Source organism: Notamacropus eugenii, chromosome 4, assembly GCF_028372415.1.
Source record: "Notamacropus eugenii isolate mMacEug1 chromosome 4, mMacEug1.pri_v2, whole genome shotgun sequence".
Classification (NCBI taxonomy): domain Eukaryota; kingdom Metazoa; phylum Chordata; class Mammalia; order Diprotodontia; family Macropodidae; genus Notamacropus; species Notamacropus eugenii.
The window spans coordinates 90,142,329-90,151,170 of NC_092875.1; positions in this window are offsets into that span (position 1 = coordinate 90,142,329).

Below are 8,842 nucleotides of genomic sequence, written 5' to 3' on the forward strand. Positions count from 1 at the left end.
CGTGGGTTCCAGAAACGTTCTGTCCCGATATCAGAAACTCCCTTTCCTGTGGCAATTTTAGGGTTTAATATTTTTATTAATATCTTTTTAAAAAAAATCTTCATTTTCCAAATGTGTCTCTCTTCATCCCCCAACATATTCAGAGAGCCATGCTTTGTAAGAAAGAAGAAGGAAGGGGAAGAGAAAAAAATCCAGAAGTTCAATATATCAAACACGTCTGACAATTAATGCTATACTTCATGCTCATAATGGGAGGGCACTTCTGCAGAGAAGGGAGAGATACATTTTCACATCTTTTCTTCAAGGCGAACCTTAATTATTCTAATTACACAACATTTGCTTTATGCAATTTTGGTGTCTTTTTTGGGGGAGAGTTCAGTTTTTTTCTCTCACACTCTTGCAGTCATTGTATATCTTGTTTTCTTGGCTTTGTTTAATTTGCTTTGCATCAGTTCATATAAATCTTCTCATGCTTTGCTTAATTCTTTATGTGCATCATTGCTTACATCCCCATGCCATAATTTGTTTAATTGTTCTTCAATTGAAGGGCACTACTGCGCATTTCAGGAAGTTGCCCTAAGCACAGGTATAGAGATGGAACAAATGATTAACCTGGGTCATTGGTTTGCCCAAATCAGCTCACACTAATAACATGCAGAAATGCCATAACCCTGGGGCTGCTGCTTCTGCTGGTGGTGGGAATATTGCTGAGGTTTTTATCTTCTCAGAAGACATTAATAGAATGGACAGGACCAGGAAGGTGCTAAACTTGGACCTGCTGTCCACTGATTTTTCTAGGAGTGATATTTCGAGAGATTGCATTTCCCTTTCACAGATATCTCTGGTTAGATGGGTGTCTCCTTGCGAAAATTTGGACACTAAATTATTCTAGCATTCAGTTTTCTTGTTGGCTGGTCTGTTGTGGACTCCTCTCCTGTTTCTTCTTCAAATTCAACTCCCTCTCTAGTGAGCCCCTGCAGGATGGGGATGGGGATTTGGGTGGATTTCCGATCAGGAGTCTAAAGGTTCAGTATCTGGGTATCTATTGCCTGGGCATGACCACCGGAACAACAGCCTGGCAAAGACAGACACAGATGGACAGACAGACAAGTAGGCAGATAGGCACACAAGCAAGACAGGCAGACAGAAATGCAAAGAAAGACAGACACAGCAGGAAGATAGATAAGCAGAGAGACACAAATTGGCAGACAAATTAACAGACTGACAGAGACTGACATGGAGATAGAGAACGAAACAGACAGACACACAGACAGAATGGAGGAGCAGCACCCCAGGAGAGGAGCATGACTCAGAACTTTTGCCCTCATCTTGGACAGGAGAGAAACTGGAGAACTCTAGAGACCCATCCTCTCTCTTCCTGAGATACTGTAGGATGCCAGGGAGCTAGGCATCTGAGGGAGAACTAAGGAAGTGAGATCAAAACATCAATTTATATACTGCATCCAACTCTGCAAGTAATAAAAACAATAGCAGTTACAAAATCTGCAAAATATGAAGAAAACAGAAAGGAAGGAGCTGTAAACAGAAAGGATGAGCTTGACACTGGTGTGAACATTAATATGCATATTTATTTATTTATTTTAACTTTTCAACATTCATTTCATTAAGACTTTGAGTTCTAAATTTTCTCTCCTCCCCTCCCCAAAACAGCATGCAATCTGATATAGGCTATACATGCACATTAATATTAGACATATTTTCACACTAGTCATGTTGTAAAGAAGAATTAGAAACAATGAACTATGAGAAAGAAGAAGCAAATAAAAAAGGGCAAATAGTATGTTTCAATCTGCATTCAGACTCCCAAGTTCTTTCTCTGGAGGTGGGTAGCATTTTCCATGGTGAGTCTTTCAGAGTTGTCTTAGATCCTTGCATTGCTAAGAAGAGTTAAGTCTATCAAAGTTAGTCATTGAACAATGTTGCTGTTCCTCTGTTGTGGCTCTGCTCACTTCATTTAGCATCAGATTTAGATATAAAAGCCTGATACTATAAGCAGGAGAGCAAGAAATAATTTACCTGTCATATTTATGGAGAATGGAAGAATTCATGACCAAACAAGAGATAGAGAACATTATAAAATGCGAAATGGATAATTTTGATTACATTAAATTGAAAAGTTTTGCACAAACAAAGCCAATGCTACCAAGATTAGAAGGGAAACAAAGCTGGGAAACAATTTTACAGCCAGTGTCTTGATAAAGGCCTCATTTCTAAAATATATAGAAAACCAAGTCAAATTTATAAGAATACAAGTCATTCCCCAATTGATGAATGGTCAAAGGATATGAACAGGCAGTTTTCAGATGAAGAAATTGAGTTTATCTATAGTCACATGAAAAAATGCTCTAAATCACTATTCGTTAGAGAGATGCAAATCAAAGCAACACTGAGGTACCATATCACACCTATCAAATTGGATGACATGACAAAACAAGAAAATGATAAATATTGGAGATGTGGGAAAATTGGAATACTAAGGCACTGTTGGTGGAGTTGTGAACTGATGCAACCATTCTGGAGGGCAGTTTGGAACTATGCCCAAAGGGCTATAAAACTGTGCATACCCTTTGACCTAGTAATACCGCTTCTAGGTCTGTATCCCAAGAGATCATAAAAATGGGAAAAGGACCCACATGGACAAAAATAATTTGTAGTGACCAAGAATTGGAAATTGAGGGGATGATTGAACAAGTTATGATATATGAATGTAATGAAATAGTGTTGCTCCATAAGAAATGATAAGCAGACAGAGCAGAAAAACCTGAAAAGACGTATATTTTTTATTAAATTGCAAGATTTCATGAACAGCCTTTTCTGGGGTTGGGAGGTATATATTTGAAGATTAGTGTTTTTTGATGATCATCAAGTTTATAAATAAAAAAAAACTCTGGAAAATTCCCCCAGATTTTTCCTCTGACTAAGTCCCCACCCTTGCTTCCTTCCTGGAGTTCAGGTCTAAGATAGGAAATACTGGGGTGGAGCTGAGAATTCTCTAGCAGTCAGGACTCTAAGGGGCAATTTACATACATTTCTAGATCTCTGGAGATGTATGTAAACTCTCTCCCTTCCTACTTTCTTCACATATTCTTTCCAGACTCTGGGTTTTTTCCTCCTCTTCTTTTAAGAAAAATTTCTTCTTGTAAGATTCTGAAGTGTCTCCTTGCATATGGAAAGTCAGATTCAGTAAACTAATAGGTACCAGACAGACATGGCCTGGCATTCTTAGGTGGGGGGCTGCAACCCTAAGACAATCAGAAAACCCCAAAGTGAAACCAGACTGCAACAAGAGCTCCAGGGGTATACTCACAAGTGCATGATCGACTGTGTTCACAACCATATACCTGCTCACTGGGTTCAGAAATGCACAACTCACTGACTGGTGGTTGATTATTTCAGTTGTGTATGACATAACCCCATTTGGGATTTTCTTGGCAAAGACATTGAAATTGCTTGCCATTTCCTTCTCCAGCTCATTTGACAGATGAGAAAACTAAGACAAAAAGGGTAACATGACTTGCCCAGGGTCACGCAGCTAGTTAAGTGACCCAGGCTTTGATCTCAGGAAGACAATTTTCCTGATTCCAAACCCAATGCTCTACTCATTGTGCCACCTAGCTACCCCACTGACTGTACAAACACACAATTGTGTAATTAATTGCAAACATGTACCTCACCACCTACGCAGTGATAGTTTCCTGAACCCATTCATGTGAAAACCAACTCACTAATTCACTGAATATATAAACACAATGAAGAAATGCCCTGCTGGACTTGAGCAGGACTCAAATCTTGGGCTCAGACCCTTACTAGTCACATGGTCTGTACTTTATCTTTCAGAACCTCAGTTACCTTCTCTGTGAAATGAGCATAATTATACTGGCTCTATGTGTCTCCCATTCTATGTATAACTGCTTTGCAAACCTTAAAGTGCTATAAAAATTTGAACTAATATGAATTCTGTGTTTGCAAACATAAAACATATCAAAGGAAGGAGATGGGAATAAGCATTTATTAGGCATCTGCTGTGTGCTGGGCCCCATCACAAGCACTCTACAAACATTATGTCATTTGATCCTCACAACAGCCTTGGGAGGTAGGTGCTATAGATCTCCATTTCACAGTTGAGGAAACTGAGGAAGGCAGAGGTGAAGTGACTTGCATGTCTGAGTACAGATTTGAACTCAAATGTTTCTGACTCAGGGCTCAGTGTTCAAATCACAGAACACCAGAAATGCAACTCATCGTGTTCCCTGGTACAACACGCAATATGGATAGGTGAGATCTACCGTATTTCCCCCAATTAGCTGCAGACTCTGTTTTCTCAGTCTCCTCTATCCTCTATTTCCTCCAAGCTTCTCCTGCTCCTCTTAGGGCAGGGCCGTTCTGAATTTTGGCATTTATTTAGTTCATTGGCACCCCATATGGGGGATGGGCAGGAACCTGGAGTGCTCTACCCTTCCTCCTACTCCCAGCATCATTTCCCTCAATCTCAGAATCTTCCCCTCAGAATCTCCCTTAAATCCCAAATTTCTTTCCTAGACCCAGTTTCTTTCATAATCCTTATGTTTCCCTTTTCTCCTTCTTTTCTAATATCTTTCATGATATTAGAGTCTCACTAGGCTCTCCCCTAATCCCAGCCTGGGTCTCACCTAGTTCCTTGTATAACATGATGAAGAGGAGCCTCATGAATTTTATTTGTCTCAGCTGTGGCAAGGGATGGGCAAGTAGTGATGATTACCTTTCAAGTCTTCATCTGGGGCTCCCTTTTTGCCAGTCAAGTCCCTCCCTGCTGAAAGTGTCTCCTTCTGAGTCTTCTCCCTTTTTCCTTTTTTCCCCCAGATTTGTTTTCAGATGAGATTTTCCAACCTAATCTCACCTTTTTCCTCCTCTGTCCTCTAATCCCTGGTGAAAATGGACCTTTGTCTTGCTGCCCCAGAATCTACCCCAGACTATTCTTCCTCTAGGTCTTTGCTCATGGCCTTCCTCTGCTGTGACCTCAAGGGAAGTAAGCCTGAGATGCATCATGGGTATGAAGGTTGCCTTGGATTGTGCTGTCTCCTGAGCTTTCCCAGCATCCTTCTCTGGGTTTCTTCTGGCCCATTGGCTTGAGTATGGCATGCCCTTTCTGGCAAGCTTCAATTAAGTTAGTTAGACCCCGGAGACTACAGAAGCCATACAGGCACACTGTGTAGATTTCAGAAATGGGAATCATTCAGGGGAACACAAAAGAAATACAAACAAACCCAGGCTGTTTCGGACATGGGTGACATCTGAGTCCCTCTTGCTTACATGGGTTTCATCATGTCCTATCTTGTGTCCTAGTGATCTGACTTTTGGTTCAGTCTCCTTTTTGGCTTCTCTATCTCCCCAGGCTCAGGGCTTCCTCACACACGATAGCTGTCAGTACGTGGCTATGGTGGAAAGAGCAGAGATTCACATCTTGACACTGCTGCCAGCTGGGTGAGCAAGTTACATACTTTCTGTGGACCTCCTTTCAGGATTATAGATTTCAAGCTGGAAGAGCCATCTTAGAGGATGTTAAAAATAGGCCTCTTATTTTTATAGATGAAGAGACTGAGAGGCTTCCTGATTCCAAGTCCAGCCTGCATTTGGAGGTAAATTCTCAAAGTCTTGAAAAACTGATTTATCTATTAGGGCTATTGAATCCTCCAACTTTGCCTCTGTCCTGGGGGGGAAGACACATATCCTGCAAACCTTTCCATTTTAAACAGAAATTAACTTTCTGGCTTGAAGTTAAAAGGTTATCAGAAATGAATTTTCTGCTCATTGAGTTCCTCTCTCAGAACTCAGGGTTGAGAGTGCAGATATCATGCTTTTTAAAATAAAAAAAAAATTTAATTTATATTTTTGATTTTTATATCGTCAGAATTTCTCAATATCTCTCTCCCTTCTCCTCCTAGAGCAACGTCCCATACAACTAATATTTTCTAATGAAAAAAAAGAAAATGTAAGAAGACAAAAAATTCAAAAAAATGGATCAATAAAGGCAAAGAGTCTGAAAATACACGCCATGTACCATACTCATGAACCTCCCTTCCCTGCAAACACGTAGGGTGGGTGTTTCTTCTCATTTCTCTCTTTTGAGATCATGCTTATTCTTTGTAATTTTGCAACATTCACTTTTGATTGTTTTGTTTTGTTGTTATCCTTTTCAATGAACAACATTGTTGCAGTCCTTGTGTATACACAATATGCAATTTCCTGCTTCTGCTTACTTTGCTTCGCATCAGTTCTTATATGTTTTCCATGCTTCTCTGGGTTGATCTCATTTGTCGTTTTCACAGCATAGTAATAATACATTTCATTGTCCCACAGTTTGTTTAATCATTCCCCAATCTGTTTTGTTTCACTTTCTTTGTATCAAACAAACAAAAAAACCTGTTACTATAAATGTTTTATATAAATTTATGTAAATTTATATAAATATTTTATTATACATATCTTTTCCTTGGAGATATAAACTTAGTAGTGAAATCTCTGGGTCAAAGAATATGGGCATTTTATCACTTTATTTCCACAATTCCAAATTACTTTTCAAAATGGTTACAGTGTTTTACAGTTCTGCCAACAAAGCACTATTCCACAATCTATCCAATACTGATGATTACTATCTTTGGTCATCATTAGCAATTTATAGGATATGAACTGAAACCTCAGTGTTGGTTTTTATTTTTTAAGGAGTATTTTGTAATTAAATCTATTCAAGTATTTTCTGTGCTTTGGTAGACTGATTCTCCAATATTGTGTAGTTATTTGGAATGCAATGTCTCTTTCTAGTATTATCCCTTGGATTTTGATGTTATTATAAAAATACCATTGATTTCTGAAAGTTTCTTTGATAGTCTGCAACTTTGCTGAAGCTATTAATTATTTTAGTTAGTATCTTTGCTGATTTCCTAGGCTTTTCTAAGTAAACTCTCATATTACCAGCAAATATGGAGAGTTTTTATTTCATCTTTACCTATCTTTACAATTTTAATTTCTTTCTCTTGCCTTATTTCTATTTCTGGGACTCCTATAACTATTTCAGATAATAGTGGGGAAAGTTGGCATGTTTTCTTTATTTCTGCATTATTGGGAAAGCTTCTATTCACATTGTTTACGATATTTGCTTTTGATTTTAGACAGATAAATTTTATGATATTAAACGCATTTCCCCTTGCCTATGTTTTGTACAATTGTTTTTATAGCAAAAATGAGTGTTGTATACTGTCAGTTTTTTTTTTCTGAATCTACTGAGTTAATCATGTGCTCTTGGATTATTTTGTTTAATGTTGATTGATTCATGGTGATTGTTTTCCTGATGTTGAACCATTGTTGTTATGAATCCAATTAGTTATAATAATACGAAATGCTGTAGTCTGGTAGTATTTTATTTAAATTTGTTTTGTTCAGTATATATTAATAATATTAGTTTGTAGTTCTCCTTTTGTACCACATTCTTCCCTGGTTTAATTTCTTTTCTGAAATTGGATTATTTAAAAGCTCTATTTGCTCCTGTGTTAGATTGGTTATTTTTATATTTTAAAAAATATTACCTTTCTTACTTTGTGTTCTCAGTTTTGTTAGCATGGAAGTGTTCAAAGTAGGCTCTGATAATTAATTTAATTTCTTCTGGTTTTGCTGTGGTTTAACCTTGTTTGCTATTGTATTGACTGGATATTTCTATCATCTTTCTAATTAGATTGACTTAAGGTTTAAGAGTGATGTTAGTCTTTTCAAAGAGTGAATGTTTAATTTGATCGTTCTATTTACACTTTACGTCCAGTTTATCTATTTCTCCTTTAATTTTCAATATCCCCTCTTTTACATTTATTTTGGGTTAGAGTATTTATTGACTAATTTAAAAAAAATACATACACTGTCTCCAATTGATAAATGGTCAAAGGATATGACAGGAGCATTTTCAGAAGAAGAAATCAGACAGCTAGTCATATGAAAACAGTTACATGGAAAAATTGCTCTAAATCATGAACAATTAGAGAAATGCAAATTAAAAAAGCCTGAAGTATCACTTCATACCCATCAGATTGGCTAAGATGACAGAAAAGGAAAATGACAAATGCTAGCAGGGATGTGGAAAAATAGATAGGCTAACATATTGTTGGTGGACCTGTGAAATGATCTAACCATTCTGGAGAACAATTTGGAACTATGCCCAAAGGGACATAAAACTGTGCCTACCCTTTGGATCAGTAATATCTACACCCCAAAGAGATCAAAGAAAGAAGAAAAACCCCATATGTACAAAATATAGCAGCTCTTGTTTTTTGGTGGTAAAGAATTAGAAACTGAAGTAATGCTCATCAATTGGGGAATAGCTGAACAAGTTATAGTATATGATTGTGATAGAATACTATTATGCTGTGTGTGTTCATCCTTCGTTGCTGTAAGAAGACCATGCCATCGGAGAAATAATGACATGACTTTCACTTGACTTTGTTTTGAGTGAGGGAGGGCTGTGCAGGTCACCAGCCTCATTTCTCCTCCACAGCCACCTGAATCCAGTGACCAGATATTCATCAGGATGACTGGAGATGACCCAGTATGAGGCAATTGGGGTTAAGTGATTTGCCCAAGGTCACACAGCTAGTGAGTGTCAAGTGTCTGAGGTGAGATTTGAACTCAGGTCCTCCTGCCTCCTGCATTGGTGCTTTATCCACTGCTCCATGTAGCTGCCCCTATTGTGCTGTAATAATTTATGGAGGAGATGGTTTCAGAAAAACCTGGGGGACATATGTGAACTGATGCAAAGTGAAGTGAGCAGAACCAGGAGAGCATTGTACACAGTAACAGCAAT